Genomic DNA, 17337 nt, shown 5'->3' with positions numbered 1-17337 from the left:
TCTTTCCTGTGCTTGCCACAGCAGAAAACGTGGGCTAAAATTCAGCAGATCCAACTAGTCAAGAAAGACTCACCAAGCAAGCTAAACAAACTCCTACTCTGATACCCATACTAAGGAGGAAAGCCTGAAGACAATTTATAGACAAGTATGTATATGAATGCCCCAGTATCATCTTTGTGTGTTCAACTACGTTGGTGTGGAGGGAATTTGCTGTTTGCAAACAGACACTAAACAATTAGAGCTCAAAAAAACATAATTAGCACTTGCTTCTGTTTTTCTGTGGCTTGTATGCAAAATGAATTGTGCCTGGGCTGAATTTTCTGACTCTTCTCTATTCCCCCTTTCAGTAGCAGCTGACGCAATAAGAAAACCAAAGCAGTGTTAGTTCATTGCCAATGCAAAAGGGTTCATGGAAATCAATGTCACTTCTGTATTCATATTTTACTCCCTCTCCAGAGAGGAAGTAAAAAAGGTTTGAGAATATGCTCATTCTCGTGTAAAAAATAAAGAGTACTGAATAAACTGAGCACCACAGCAAAAAAATTGCAGTTCAGACAGGTCTATTTCCTGGTGTGTTTCTCCTGGGCTACAAACACAAGATTGGGATGTGCTCTGAGAACGTGGTAGATGCTTACAGTATGGCAAGTTTTGCAGCAGTTCCTCCCATCATCTGTATCAATGTGATCCTCAGCCAAATTTCTCTGCAAATCACTGGGGGAGAAATCTTTGTGCAGTCTGCTCCGTGATTTTGCAGCCCCTTCGCAGCCCCATGACAGATGCAGCTCTGGGTTTACACCTTCTAATCCTAATCCTAGGCTTTGTTAAACTTTAGCTCCCCTAGTGCGGTGGCCCAAATGAACCAGCTGACACAGAAGAAACACTTTCACAGCTTGCACTGGTGTTTTGCAGTCCTTTCCAGCTTCACACCCACTGCAGGTGTGGGCTCCAGCTCCCCACACCCCAGGCCTACCATGGGTCCCACTGAGCCAAGCCTTCCCACGGGTCCACATCGCTGCCTGGCCTCAGCCTGTACCCAGGGAGGAGCCCAATGCCCAGGGCTGCTCCGGTGCCCCTGGGCTGCTCCTGGCTGGATGGTAGGACAGGCCCTGGCTGTCCTGTCCTGTCACCCTTATGGGGAGCCCCCAGCCCTGCAGCACCTGACGACACCATGGCGTTGGCTAAGCCCTCATCGCCCATAGCCCACAGCAGCAGTCTGCACAGAAAAGCTCTCCAGGTAAAAATTCTTTTGCGGCCTACACAGTCATGTGGTGGCCAAATTGGCTCAATCTGTGATGATGGCTTTTTCCAAGAAACATCAATATTTAATACTTCCTGAGTATGTGAAACAGAGGCTCAGCTGTCAGGGCTGTTTGACTTCCAGCCAAGAACTTTGCAAAGCAAATATGAATGATCTGCCATGGGTGTTCCACAGTATTGCCCATACTCACTACTAGAAGAGCAAAGAAAACACTATCTGTAGGAGTTACTACATCTGAAATCACACATCTTTCCAAATATTTAAGCAGCTCAGCCTCTCCTGACTATGTATTACTCCGGTAAAAGCAATGGAAAATACAGTCGGGGTCAGAAATTAAAACCCAAATCTCAAAGTTCATATTTTGAGCATGATCTCCAAGACCAATCCCAACAAAAAAATAAACTGCACAATACCCAGAGCTCCCATATAAGCAGTTTATATTTCTAGAACAGTACCTCACTGAAGGCTCATCTCCGTGATCTTCCCTCCAATAAGACAATGATCCTTTTGTCCACTGAGATGAACACCAAGCATGGTCAGGGGCTGGAGCATGTAATGTGGGAGGAGATGCCATAACAACAGGATTTACTCAATCCTGAGTAGGTGAAGGGGAGCTCTTCATGCTATCTACAACTGATGAGAGGGTTTAGAGAATATAGGGCTGGACTCCTTCTTGGAGGTGTAAAAGGACAGAAGGGGAGGCAAAGGACACAAACTGCAACATGGGGAAATCAAATTATACATAAAGAGCATTTTTTTTCCACCATGAGCATGGCCAGCCACTGGAATCTGCCCTTAGAAGCTGTAAAAGGTCTATCCAGTAATATTCAAAACTCTGTGAAACGCAGCCCTGAGCAACCTGATGTAACTGGACCTGTTCTGAACAGGGAATTGGACTAAAAGCCCCCCAGGTGTTTCCCCAATCTTAATTATTCTGTGATTTTACAAACATTAGCTTAGCTATTAAGAAGTATGAAAAATACTACGGTAAGTATTTGAGTATAAGGTTTTAAACATTTGTGTGTTTGACAAATACAAAGCCAGCAAGGGATAAAACCAGTTTCTGCTGTAAATTAAAGAGGAATTTTGTTTCCATGAACATCTGGAATATGTATGTGCAATTGCCATACTGCTAAACAAAGAACTGGCATGAAGAAAAAGAAAAGGATCTGTTTTCATTTAGGATATTGTCCCTTGGAGCTAACATAATGTATAATGTGTTTGGGGTTTAAGTGTACTATTTGTTAGGAATTAAATATAAACAAAATTTCCAAAATTCGAGAATAGTACTTTATGGTAGAACCAGAGATAAATCTGAATCAGAACACAGCTGTAAGATCTGCCTCCTGGAAGTACTGAAAAAGCTGTAATTGCTTCACAGGTGTAATTTCGCAAGTAACCTAGATGTGCAAGAATCTAGATTCCAGTGGTCGTCACTGGACTCATAAGCACATCAATAGTTCTAGAAAATAGGACCTAGGCTTCTGAATTATTCCCATCTCACTGCTCTTGTAAAGCTGGCCTCTTCAAAATTTTGAATTTTTTTACTTTAGGAATATATTGTTTCATATTCACAATGTTCTTGTCATCTTTAATGCAAGTTAAATCTGAAACTTTGAACCTGTAGATACCCTTCAGATCTGGGTGTAAACTTCAGCCTAGATCCAAGCCATCCTTATGCATGGCAATTTCTTAGCAACTCTATTAATGGGAGAGTTAAAGCCTCAGTTAGGTACCTAATTTCTAGACACAGAATATAGGAAGATTGAGGTGCTTGGCTTAACATCGCCCCAGCTTCGCATGCTACAAACATATAAATCGACCCATAGGAAGCACTGAAGACAGACATTTCTGAAACAATGTCTCCTTCCTAGACCACAGCACTTTTGTAGCACAGAATTAGGCATCTGTGTAGAAAAGCAAGTCACAGTCCCAAATTTCTTCCTGGATGTAGTCACAAAGTCACACATAATAGCTGGCAACTCCCTTTTCATTTAGATGTGGCTGCTGGAGGAAAAGAATGGCAGCTACAGCACCTGCCCATCTAAGCAAGAGCTTGTTCCTTCTCACTCACTGCCGGTGGCCCTGTGGATCCCACACTCCTCCCTCTGCAGCAAAGCATCCTCAGATGACATTATTGTCAGAGACAAGAAAAAGCACCTACTCCATCTTTGCGTATCATTTAAAGACGTTCTTTTAGATTGCATGAGCTGTCGTCTTTTACTCTTTTCAGGTTCAGGGACGCCTAGAACCCAGTTCTCCAGTTTCCTGGAGAAGTACCCTAACCTCTCAGTTAGTACACAAGTCAGGCATATTCACACAGTACAAGGGTGGTTCCCTGAGGCACAAAGGATATCTGCTATTACCTCTTCTGTGTATAAATAGACATAAGCTGTGTCCTGGAATGAAGGCAAGCTTCATTCAAGCACAGAGTTGTACTCTAAGTCATATTGGTTAGACTCCTCTTGAGGTTCAGTCAATCACCAGCCATAAGAGAAGCAAAATCTTTATATGTTCTATTTTCTCATTCCTACTACCCATTAAGCAAAAACAATATGCCAAGCACAATATAAACCAAAAAATCCAAAAAATCAGTGCTGTGTCTGTGCCCACATTGAAGGCATCCTGAAGATTTTGCTTTCTATGATACCAGATGTCAACAATGTGTAACAAACTCTTACCATGAGGTAAGATAATTTCACATAGTTGTGTGACTACTGCTTACACACAGATCCTGTTTATAGAGAGGATAAAGCATTAGAAGGACAAATGTGATGAGCCAGAAACAACTGAGACAGATTCAGCTTTCCTTTGTCATTCGTAATAAAGTAAATGTGATTATTCATAAAAGGCTCTTCATATTTCCTGCTCATATTTGTGGACAATTAGTTTACTGATCCCATTGTTTGATCACTCTGTAAAGCATACAGCTTCTGTGGAAACTCCCTGATTCCTTTTGCCTTAGGCATTCCTTGCTTACCTTCTCTGATTGATTAATCTTATTGACTCAGGTGTTGTTAGCTAATCAGTCCACTCTTCACAGGTGAACAAAGGAAATTTGATGCAAGGGCTGCTCCTTTTGCTTATGTTAATCAAAATTTACTGACTCAGATTTTGCCTCTTTCCAGCAGACCCCGACATCTTTCCAGCTTGCAGACAATTACATTACATTACATACTGCGCACTTGTCTGAAGCGCTTATCTGTGTTGTAGAGCTTCTCTGCAGCAGACAGCGTGTCGGTGCCTGTGGATTCTCTGAATTCCCAGAGATGGGAACCAGATGCTACCATAACTATGCATACAAAAAATAGTATCTTCCTATAAAAAAAGCCCTTGAAGGATTTTATTCAGATTTTATGAGCCATCAAGTGGAACAGCTGGGATTTTTTTTGGTAGGGGCTTTTTGTTTGATTTTTTTTTTCCGTTGGTTTAATCAGTTCAATAATTTTCAAGCATAGACATTTGCCCCAAAGTGTTTGCCTCCAGATACAATATGTTTTTATTTCAGCTTTTGCTGCTAAATTCTACTCTTCGTTTATTTGTCAAAATATTATGATGTTCTTTTCCCACTCTTCATGATTTTTACTCATCTACTTGTGTCAGGAGTGAAACATCCATCACTTTTGCTGACTGACATCCTCAACTCAAGAGCAAAGGACAAGGAAAGCATTTATGACTTTAGGAAGGCTTCTTTTTTTTTCCTTTTTCCCTAATGATATATACATTGATGTACCTTTTGTAACCGACAAGCAATGGATGGAATTTCAAAAGAACAGGAAAACAATGCACCACTACAACAGATGTGTGCCCAAAGAAACTATGAAAAAAATAAAAGTGTTCGCATTTTGTTGCATAAAAAGGCAAAAATGAAAATGACAGATAATGATGGTTTTTAACAGAAACAGGCAAGCAAAACCCTCTGAAGTTCATCTACAACACCCCCCCCCAATTAGAATACTTAATTTTTAATCACTCCTAAATAAATTCAGAAAAATAATTATTTACTTCTTTCTTTAATGGCAATTTTTTCTCAAGCTTTGTTACAGCATTGCTGTATAAAAGAGCAGAAGAAATAGTTTTCCTTGTTGTTGCACCTTCACACACAAATGAGTATGTCTTACCAGATTGTTAAGGCTATTGTGACTCTCTAATGTGGCTTCCCATATAGCAAAAGCAACGGATCTTTCCTACGTTAAATCTCTTAAAGTCCCCCAAAGTGTGATTAACTTCAGCCTTTTTTTTTCAAATATCAATTCTAATTTAAAAAACAGACTCTAAAAGACAACTCTTTCTAGTCTTGTTCATTTCAGCAGGTCACTGCCCTTTCCAAAACATGCACATTTCATTACGATTCAGAGTCTGTCTAAATTCAACTTCCTGCCATTACATCCTGACATGCTTTCGTCTGCTAGTCTGAAGTCCTCTAGTATCACGTTTCTGTTCCCTGCAGAGGTTCCCTGCACACTGTCAACGCATCTCTCTCTAAATCTGTTTGATAAACTAAAGTCAAGCTGTTGGAAGGCATGGTTTCCAAACTTTTAATCATCTTAGTGCCTCTTCTCAGAGGCTTCCCCATTTTTTCAACATCTTTCTTGACTGTGGACATCAGAATTATACAGAGTAGTATAGCAGTGGCCATATCTATTCCCAATGTAGAAATAAAGTAACTTCCCAGATTCTCTTCATATGTTCTCATTCTTACAGATATTCAAGAGCTGCATTAGCCCTCCTGGCAAAAGTGTCCCACTGTGAGCTCATACGGAACTAATTAATCATGACACACAGATCTTTTCCAATAAGCCCTTCTTAGTCCATTGGTCCCTATTCTGTAAGCGTGGTCTACATTCTTTGCTATTGGTCTCATGACATTACATTTGACACTGATGTAACACCTGTTGCTGGTAAAAATGACTAAGCAATCTCTTACCAGCAACCTTCCCAACATCACCTGAAAGGTTTAACAGTATTTTTCCAGTTAGTGTTCTATGGCATTCTGTGTCTCTACAGAACCCCAAGAGGAACAGCATCACTTAACACAAAACAGAATTTCATCTAATTTAGTCTATTTAATTCATTCGCATTTTTTTTCACATTGCTGCAATTGTATTAATCAAGAATTCACAGTGTGTTAACCCAAATAGCTCAGTGAAATACACACAGACTGTATTGTATCAGTTGTACTTTATTAACTAGATATCTAATCATCTCAGGACTAACCTTTCAAGTCAGTATGACCAACACATGTTTTCCATAATCCTAAAGTCACTGGCAATATTTTAATTTTTTTTTTATTATATCTCATCATACAAATTTTCCTGTTTGCCCTGGATCAATGTAGCATCTAGTATTTTTTATGGGGACCTGGATTGTTCCACTAAACCTTTAAACAGGTAGTAAAGGTAATATTCCTTAAATGATGGTATATTACTTTACTGGTTTCCCCAGAATTTCATGACTTAGTGAAATATTTCTATTTCTTTTTCAGAGTTTTATTTTGTTTTCCCCCCTTGTAGTCCCATTCTCATACATAGATTGATGGAGAAGGTACATCCATATCTTATTCCTATCAGCTCTCAACATTATTTCATGACTTCTGTAATACAAAATGTTTCTCTTCAACTTGTGGAATCATAGGAATACTTTTCTCAGCTTTCATTATGCAAGTCCACTTCTGACCTTGAAATAGGCAGAGAGGGAAAAGGCAAAAATAAGCCAACACAATATATAAAATTTAAAGACCTTTATAACTCAAAGATCAAAAAATTTATCCTTCTTTTTTTTTCTTTTTTCTTATAGTGGTTTGCATCTCTCTCATGACAGATAATAGTTGAGGCTGGCAGAAATGCCAGTTTTGGAGCATAAACCCTGTTGTGTAGTATCCTATGGAGACAATCAAAATAAATTAGAATAAGAAAGTTTCAAACAGAAAGTCTAAGGCTAATTAAAAGACCTGAACAGGAGGTCATGAGGCCCTTGGGAATCTCTGAACAGTGCTGTCTTGCACATTTCAGAAATAAATTGTTGGACATAACTCAAATGTCTTTCACCTTGCACAACTAGTCTGATATTTCCACGACATAACATAACTCATTAAAGTAGTTCTGTCTTAAAAGGTTGATGCTGCTGTAGTTAAGGACAAACATGATATAAGATGGAAAAGGAATAGCTATTGCAATGACAAAGCTTAGACTCACATTAATTTGTTTCTCCATAATAAAAAACAAAAGCAGAAATAGGCAACTTTGAACATTCATACAGTGTTGATATGCTCATCCTGGACAGGTTAGGAACTTGGCTTGCTTACAGATGGCTTGAACAGGAGACACAATGCTGTCCAATTTATCTCTGCATACTTTTTCCTTTCTAATGAAAGGCTCTCTGATTTTTCCCTTCATTTGCATACAAAGAGGTATTCAGAAAAGAAACAACTATAATTTCCGCTAATGTTTCATTTTCTGTCTTTGCCTAGATTTCCAGTTTTCACTTATTCAGCATTCTTTCTTAGATTCAAAGAGATTATTGCTGTAATTTTCACAATAGAGTAACTAGCTTGGTTCCTTCCTCTCATGACTGTTAGAATAATAAAACCAAAGATCATTAATTATCAACCATAGACTTTTGGCCTGGTTATTAAAAAAAATGAACTGATATACAATCTACCTGAATCTCTGACTATACCCTAAAAGGAGATTTGAATCCATTGCCCAATTTTGACCAGAAGAACAGAGACATTAAAGAAATTAAGTGTTTGTTCATCTCCTGAAAATAGACAGCTGCATAGAAGGGGCAGACCCTGACAATGCTTAGATTGAAGAAATTGCTGAAAATTCTTTATTAAACAACAGAAAATACACTTGAGGAAAAAGTCTCTAGAATTCCCCAATCATAGGAAAATCTTTAAAGCTACACCCCAAACTCACAAAATCTCAAGAAATGTATTCACGGGGAAAATTGTCTCCATTATTCGCAATGTTCCTGTAATTATTTATGAATGTTCTTGGTTTATCCTTTATCCTTTCATTTCTTGGTTTATCCTTTAACAGGTCTGTTTCCTGAAAGGCAACTAGTACTGTCAAATCAAGATGTGTGATAGAAAGCTCTGGAGTCCCTCTGCTGCGTGCAATGCATTCATGTATTCCCGAACTTGAGTAACTCAGAAGAGACCAAAAGTTTGACTGAAATATGCCAATGGATAACAGCTGTAAGATGGGCATCATGTTCAATTTACAGCTGAGTAAAGAGATTCTAAATCTCTATTTGGTATGATCCACTTAGTCATGTATATGGGCGCACTGTGGTCCTAAATTTTATAAGCACATCACAGGCATGAATGTATACAAGCCCAACTGGCAGTCATCTACCTAATATTAAATTATTTGGCAATAAACAAATACTTTAACATTTCAGCATATTTTCTTTTTGGAGTTTTTAGTCGATGAGCAAGGAAAATACTAAAATGGCCTGTATTCCTTGGTAATTGTAAGGAAAAGCCAGTTATTCAGCAGTTGAACAGATTGCTCTCAAGGTTAAGAAAACACTGACCGAGCAGGCGATGGAGAGGGTTACAGACAAGGTAAAGCAGAGGTGGAATTTCAAGACTGCTGGGGCAGCATTGTAACAGTATTTGTAACAGGAAAGCAGTAATCAGAATAAAAGTTTACCACTCTGAACTTCCAGGTGTTTAGGAAAAATCTTGTTACTATGGATTTATGATCTCTTTGAGTCAAGGTTAGTTTGATGTTTTTAAAAACAGAGGGAAAAAACAACTGGTAGTGCATATAATTTTCTGCTCTAGACAGTGCAACTACATCAATTCATCTTTCTCTCTCCACAAGTCAAGATAGAGACACTATAAATCAGAACTCTCATGTCAAGGTTTAAGGGAAGCAAGAAATATGCAAAATAGTAAATCAACATGAGGTTGCCTATATTACAGTTGGCAGTCACAACTATACTAGAAGTCAGAAGATTAATGCTGACCATTTTTATTTCCACTGCCCTAAGAGTAAAAAGCAAGATTGAACACCAGGAATCTTTGGTAACAGGTGCTGAGGGATTACTGCATATGCTGCTAGCAATTTTTCTCAATGTATATGTCAGGTTTCAGGGAAAGGCAGTGCTGAGGGAAGGAAATAGCCTCAGTTCCTTTTAAGTTTTCTTAAACCAATGCAGGGAGTGGATGTTCACATAGCAAGTATTCTGGCACTCCAGAAAACCTGTTAGAAATTAAAGGAAAAACCTATGCTTAATTAGCCTCCCCCTTTGTAATCTATTGAAATCAGCAGGATGTGACAAGAAGTAGAAAAAAAGTTACCTCTATTTTAGCATAGTGTATGGAGAGCAGCAAGAGTTCAGCTTCCATACATCTAGCTACTTTTCTACTGAATGCTTGAAATCACCTAGGAGAATTAGGAATACAAATCCATGAAAAATTCCCTCCTTCCTTAGCAAACCATTAAAATAATCAGAGCTTCAGTTCCATATCATCATCATCCTATACTCTATCCTGCAATGTGAAGCATTTATTGGTACACAGCACCTAAGACTCGAGAGTCGCAGCAAGAATGGGGCCAGCACAGTTATTTACAGGTCTAAAGTTTCTTAACTGTAATAGCAGCAATCAATGGGGTACAAATAGAGAGGGCAAATTTTAAGCTAAGGTAACATCTCAGAAACACTGGACAAAGGCCATTGCTAACTACTGAAGATAGGAAGTGTCTTGGTTACCTCTTTCCGCCTTGATAGAGGCTACATAACACTTAAGAGCTTCTACAAAGCTTTTACATTGCATGAACTAGATTAAGTAGGTGTTTGCATCACTGCCCCTTTTCACTGTAATTCAATCAGCTATTGACTCTAGGATCTCAGAGAGCTGGTCAGTGTTTGTTTACAAGGTAAACAGGTCCTCAGTTATCATGCGTTTTCATGAATTGTACTTGAGAAAATAAGCAGACAGGAAAAAAGGAGGGAAGAACACATACAAATGTATTCCCAGATTAATTTTTTTAATTTAAAAATTGAATACAACTCATCATATAAAAATTAATAGAGAAAATTAATTCCAAACACAAGTTAAAATTTGTGTACATAAGAAAGTAAAAATTAAAATGGTGGAAAATACTCACACATTTATTCAGACAAAAAGTTATAACTAAACACCACAGATTCCTACAGGAATGAGAAAAACTCTGGGATTCTAGTTTCCAAGCAACACATATTAGAAAGAAATAATATAATGAATTTCACTTAGGAGACAAGACATGCATTTTAAGATAATCTCTTAGCAGAAAAAATTTCGCGGTATATGTCCTTTGCTTTACAGAACCAGATATTCATTGCATCACAGAGAAACAACATATCTCAAAACTTTCCAAAGACAAAGGGAGGAAAAGGGCAAGTTTTCTCCAAACTGTGAAAGGTCAGTTACACAAGAAACTGCAAATCTTGATGACCATTTCAATAACAACATAATTTAGTGATTGCCATTTCCATCAATACAAAACATACCATATGTGGGGCAAGTGCAGGTCAGAAAACACTCACCTTGTGCAGTGCACAGCAGCAGGTGTAGCATATTTCAATAAAGACAAAACATCAAAGTAACATACCTTTCACGGACTGGAATTTTAATTTCTCTGTTCAATGCTAAATAAATTGTTCTGGATGGTAATTTTTCTTTTAGTTTCTTCTAAATAATTATATTTTTAAATCATGCTTAGACTGGAAAACTATATTTGTTAACTTCAAATGTACAGGGTTGTTTACCTTAAGTGGATTACTTTGATACTAGGAACATGTTTTGAGGCTAAGCAGATGGCACACCCCTGCAAGTATAGTATTCTATGGTAATCTAGGGTAGCTTTAGTGTATTTCTTTTTATAGCTCCACGGATCACTCACAAAAACGTGTTTAAAAATCAAGGTCCATTATCTGTATTTTAAGCTGTGAATGAAAGCTAATAATCTGCAGCCAACATATAGTGGATCTAGTTGGCATGAAGGTTCAAATTATTTTTGTTTACACTCCAGTGCCAACTTAAACATATCACAACTAGATTTCCAACCTAGGTCCCAAGAGTGTGTATATTTTCATCAGCTTTTGTTTAGATAATGGCCATATGCAAGTATGCAAAGATTCAAACACCATGGTTTCAGATATGTACCTTAGACAATTTGTGTTAGAAACGGACCTAGTCTGGAAGCTTGTTAAACTTTTTTTTTCTGTAATCAAATGACATGAACTGATTCAAACAAAAGTGTCATGGGGAATATGTCAGCTCTGGAAAAAAAAACGATCACTGGAAATTGCTTGGGATCCAAGATAGAGCTACCATGCAAAATTAGAGATCATTCAAATACCTCTGCTTTCCCTCTTCCAAATGTGGCACTTAAGTCGTAATCAGATCATTGCCTCCACTACTACACACTGGCTATTCTTACATGTAACTCTCATAGTCTTTCTCACCACAATATTTTCATTTTGTTTACACTGAACCATAGAACAAGAGTATTCTTTATGCCCCAACTGCCAGCCTCCTTTTACTTAAGGAGAGTCACAAGTCCCTTTTGATTAGCATTTAATTTATATATGTGAAATAACACCAATAACAGAAAGTAGAAACAGCCTGTTAGTTAGGGTTGTTACAAGTCAGCCACTGGAGTTCTGTACTCAAACTCCAAAAAGACCTTTCACGGTCTTTCAGGATGACTGAGATCATTGTAATTAAAATTTCCTCCACTAGTCAGACCAAGACCGGCTTTGAAGGTAGAAATACTTGTGAAAATGATTTGCAGACATTTTAAAACTTTCTGCCAGTGCTCCTATGGAAAGACAGTCTGTGGATCTTTTATCTTAACATTCTTTTTATGTATTTCTTATTCAGTATATCATGAGGATGAGGGAAAAGAGTAGAAATTCGGATTACAGTTATTAATATGTAGCTCTTCAAAATGTCCAAAGGAGTGACCACAATTTAACTTTTAAATTTAGTTTGTTCACCTAATGAAAGAAAATCCTGTTAGATTCTGCATAGGTTAGACAGCAAGAAACCAAATTGTTTTCACCTAAGTGTCAGAAAATAATTTTCTCTTAAGAATGTTGAGGTGATGACTATTTAACATCAAGAACTTCCCAAGCAGTGCCCAAACTAGGGAACTAGTGCATGGCTTGAAAGAGCAGTTGGGTCCACCACTCTCCAGCATGAAGAAACACTGTCAGTCAAGTCATTTGCTCTTGAGACAAAAACAGTCAAAACTTAACAGAACTCTCTTCAGAAAGGCACAGACAAGCAGCTTTCACTCTGTGACAGTGTTCACAGGCTCTTTCCTGAGAGGTCTCTCAGGCCTCAGCAGCACCAATGCCCTGGGTGTACCTGCACAGCCTGCTGTGCACCTGCACCACTTATAGGAATATTAACAGCAGATTCCTGACCTGGCTCTCACATCTGCTGGTGTCACGCTTCAGCTACACCAATAGCTACAGCCAGAGTACTGACACAAGTCAAATGTTTCTCCTGTGGAGCTTCCCAAGCCAAAGCTGGACTCTGTGGTACAAGGATATCCTCTCCAACCCACTTCTTTCTCTACTAGCTGCTGCCTCTGTTTCTTACCTGTTGTTCCTGCATATGTTCTGACAAATCCTCTGTTGCAATGCCAGGAAAGGTTCAGTTTTGTGAACTTCCCCTGGACCTCTGAAAAACTGAAGCCAGGACGTTAAAATGGAATGGCTGATTTAAAACAATACACAGCCTTTAACGAATTAAAGCCCTGGTGTTCCTGGATTCCTTAGGGTTTTAAAACAAACACACACAGAAAGATTGTACAGACTAGCTCCTTACTTTAAATTTCAACACAAGTCACATGATATAGCACCTGTAAGGAAAACCAGCAAACAACACAAGTTGTGTGATGAACAGAAGTTTACCACATATATGCAAAAAACAGGGAGAGATGAGATTCCAGAGTCTCTGGAGAGTTAAGTCATCAAAACAGCACAGCAGCTTTAAAATGAGGCCCCACAAATACCATCCTCATGCAAGCTTTGTAACTCATGTAAGATGCATGAGAATTTTAAAAAATATTCAAAAAGAATTCTCAGGAGGGAAAGGGAAATCTATGGAACATTCAGCAGCATTTTGAACACATCCACAGTACCCCTTGGCAATAAGGCACTGCCTCAACTCCTCCTTCTCCAGCTGCCAAACCACACAGGCATGGGGAATGAGCGTGGAAAGGGTCACCTACAGTTTTTCCAAGAATGCAGGTAACTGTAAGTAGCGCTTATCCCATGCTGAGTAGCTGCACATGACACTAAGTTTCTCTATTCCTATTTTGTCTTAAAATAAGAAGTTTTTAAAAAATCTGGAAATCTCTGCATTTTCTCTGAAAAACATGCCTTGCTACATCTACAACAGTAGCATTGTGTGGCCCTGCTCAGTGTTTAGCTGCATAAAGACATGGAAAATGATCCCTAGAACAGATTTTTCAGGCTACTTTCAAGATTATCTATATTCCCATTAGGCTCAATTAATCCAAATACGACCATATCTGATTTCAGATTGAGGAAGGTTTTTGTTCAAAATATACTGTTACACTTCCTGACTAGCAACAGGAAACAACTTTCAAGACTAACCTTCAAAAATATCTCCTTCTCAAAAAATTACCTTTCTTTTACACTCCAAGTGAAATGGGCTTTATGTTTCTCACTTGTCCTGATGCAATAAAAGTTCCTCCTCTCCAAGAAAACAAGATTGCTGTGATGGGGCAAACAAGGAACAATACCAAGATCTCAAAAACTCTTAGGCATTGCAAAGGACAACTGAAAGGCTCTGGTCCAGCTCTGACTTCTAGTTCCTGCATCATGCTATCACCCTTTGAGAGACTATTGAAACTCTACAGCCCAGTCACAAGAGAGTTTTATTCAGAAGAGCAGGTTTGTTTACAGAGTAGTCAGGCCAAAGCTGAAGTTAGAGTCCCAGAAGTTTTCTTTATGTAGAAACCAGCCTAGATAGGAATAAGATTCAGTGCTATGTCCCTTGGCCTGTTAGAGCTTCACAGAGTCTAACTTGTCTAACAGGGAGAGAAGCAATAGAAGGTCCCTCCCTCAGCTCTTTGGCAGCATTAGCACCAGCATATACTGATCTCCTGATTGGGGGTGGCACACTCCTACATCATGCTTGAAGGACATAAGGCAAGAGGCTAGAACACCTTAGACTGTAATGGCCCAAAGATACAGTGCTCCTTGTGACAAAGACCCAAACTGGAGGCAAAAGTTAATTCATGCAAAAAAATTTGAAAATGCTCTATAAATGATTCTTTTTCTGTAAAGAATCTTAACGTTATTTCACATTCACTACGTGAATTATTCTCATCACAAATGTGTACCACTAAGAAGCAAGTTGATGCTAAATCAGCATGATTGAAGCATATCTGAGACAAAAATGAGTGATAGCCCTGAAGAGAAAGGCAAATTTGGTGCTTGTTATGAAAAGCACAACTAATTGGATTCAGTTTCTGTGTCAGAATCATCATTAGAAATTCATTATTCATACCTGTATCATATAATATTCATAAGCCTACCAGCTGAGCACTTTGGACAGTTTTCAGTGTTTGTTCCTTTAAAACATTCACATGCTGTTCCCCAGGAATCCTGATGTGTCATAAGTTCCCTTGCAGCAATATCCCAACAAATGACAATTCACAAGAGTTGCAGCCCTTTTAGCTGGTTTGGAAATCTGTCAGCTATAGATCATGAAATATAACAGTCAATTATTGAGATACCTGATAAGTCTCCTATTTTTTATAAAAACTATGGCCTCAGGATGCTTCTTCATGGCTCAATGCCAGCTGTAGGCCAATCAAGTGACTATCACTGTTGGACTAGTAATGCCTGAGAACAGAAAAATTATAAGCTCCCAGTATGCCACGCCTGATGTTTCTCAAGTAATTACAACCAAAATTTCCCATGGATGCCTTGACATTTCCTCTGTACCAGGGTATTTTAGTTAATTGGGTTTTTTCCTCATGATGGATGACTTTTATGTGAGCCTCATCTGAGGTTTGCTTTGCTTGTTAGGGAACTTAGAGTGAAATACTGTGGGATACTATTCAAATTTCAGAAGAATATGTTCCACTCTTCTACTTTGAACTTCAGCTTCACGTTAGCAAATTTCTCTGGCTTTGTAATAATTTCTCACTTACTGACTGTGTAAACATTGTATGTGACACAAACTCAAAAAAAAACAGACATGGTTGGTTAGTCACTACTCCATGTGCCACTAACCATCAGAAAAAGCAAAAGTTTGGAATTCATAGGCCTGGTACAAAGGACTGTTTCACATTGTAAACAGGGCAGCATCTTAGTGAGCTAGACAACCACTGCCTTCTACCTTATGTTTTATAATACACATACATGTGGGTTCTTATGCTTCTTACCCCAACTTTAAAAAAATGTAAACAGACACATAAGATGCAAAACAAAAAATAATTATTCACATTTTGAAAACAAATTGTGGATTTTCTTGTTAAAAGGTCAAGTAGTGAACAACTGACTTGAATTTGCTTAAATTGCCAGCAGATGATGTAACTTGAAGTCCAGGACAAAACTGACTTATACAAGTAATATTACACTAATTGTGCAATACCCCAAATTAAACCAGGTGGTTTTGTCTTGCTAAGTAGAGTTTAAGAACAAACAACCTAAACATGAGATCTCTGCAGGGCCAAGCATACCCAAGAATTCACATCATCAGCTAGAAGCTAACAGAGTTCTACTTAAAATGATGTGATTTACACCAGGGATTTTGAGTAAATTTAATTAGTTTCCTACATTTCAGCAGAGTATACTAAAAGTAAATGAATTCCCTCAGCATAAACAGTGAAACAATGAAGAACAAATGAGTTAAGCCATCTTCATAAATCAATTCATGCTAAAATATGTGCTAATCCCAATCTGCACACCAGTTAGATATTACCATGTGTGTACATTCAGCAATTTTAATTTAAATTGCCTGCAGTTAAACAGAAAAGGGCAGCAAACCCCTCTCATCATTCACGTGCTATTGCAGCACCACATCTGCAAAGAAAAAAATGGCAGAGCTGCCCCAAACAACTGGATCTTCTAAAATTCTACTCTTAATCCTTTTACATGACTCCCTTGCTGTGAGACACTGATCGAACATATGTTGCCCTCATGTTGGTGAGGAAAACTAGGAGACGCAGATATTCTTTCCAGATTTATGGAGTCCAACAACTTTATAAATTTTCCATTTACCTTTAAAATAAAATAGAATCATATGGAATTACTAATAATTTGGCTCTCAAAGGAAGAAAACTAATCTGAAAATGCTTGAGGCATTCACTCAAAGTTCACTCCATGTTTTGAAATCAAGATCTCTCACTGGATTGGTTTGGAAGTGCTATAATAACAGCTTATTCTCTTGATATTTCACTACTTTCACAACTCTTCCCAAGTCAATCTGTTAATTAATAAAAAGCATTAAAAGACAAGGATTATTTCAACGTCTTTTGTTACATAAGGATTCAACTGGGCTAACGAGATTATGTTCTGCAAAGAGTGTATTTCCGCACAAAAAAATATTTCCATTGGTGATAATTGATATTTCACTTACTAGCTGCTATGCCAGTTTAACAAAACATTTTTACTAACAAATTAATAAAGATAGCTGTAAGATTTTTTAATGAAATTTTACCTCAATATTTTTTTTAACATTTTCTGAATATTCTACAGAAAGGGCGTTCTAAGGCTGAATTTAGACCCTCAGGTCAATTTAATGACATGACAGGGACAGGAGCTGAAATCAGAAACCTTAATTTTTCAGCCTGAAAGTGGAAATCTTGATAATTTCCCAATATGGAAGTAAAATTCAACAAAGAAATCTGAAGATTGCTACCAAATAGAACTACCCACATCCAGTTAGCTCTACAATTAATTGCCTATCTCAGAAAATTACTTGGATGGGCTCTTCTCATTTAGGGATACACCACCCTAAAAATGTCGCTAAAATATTATTTGGGGAGCACAGTCCCATTTTACCCCAAATCAAGCATGAAGAGATGTTT

General features: G+C 38.1%; 2 protein-coding genes across 3 annotated transcripts in view; both read right to left on the bottom strand.

The window, feature by feature from the left end:
- KIF26B (kinesin family member 26B) overlaps window positions 1-17337 on the bottom strand; it is a 285789-nt gene that overhangs the window by 150483 nt on the left and 117969 nt on the right. The window lies entirely within an intron of this gene.
- Window positions 1-17337, bottom strand: part of CNST (consortin, connexin sorting protein) — a 668223-nt gene that overhangs the window by 626854 nt on the left and 24032 nt on the right. The gene's annotated exons all lie outside the window — the stretch shown is intronic.

This window comes from Manacus candei, unplaced genomic scaffold, assembly GCF_025592945.1.
Source record: "Manacus candei isolate 608988 ecotype Guabito, Panama unplaced genomic scaffold, ASM2559294v1 h1tg000017l, whole genome shotgun sequence".
In the NCBI taxonomy this organism is placed as follows: domain Eukaryota; kingdom Metazoa; phylum Chordata; class Aves; order Passeriformes; family Pipridae; genus Manacus; species Manacus candei.
The sequence above is the reverse complement of the archived record's forward strand: the minus strand, read 5'-3'. Positions and strand labels throughout refer to the sequence as shown.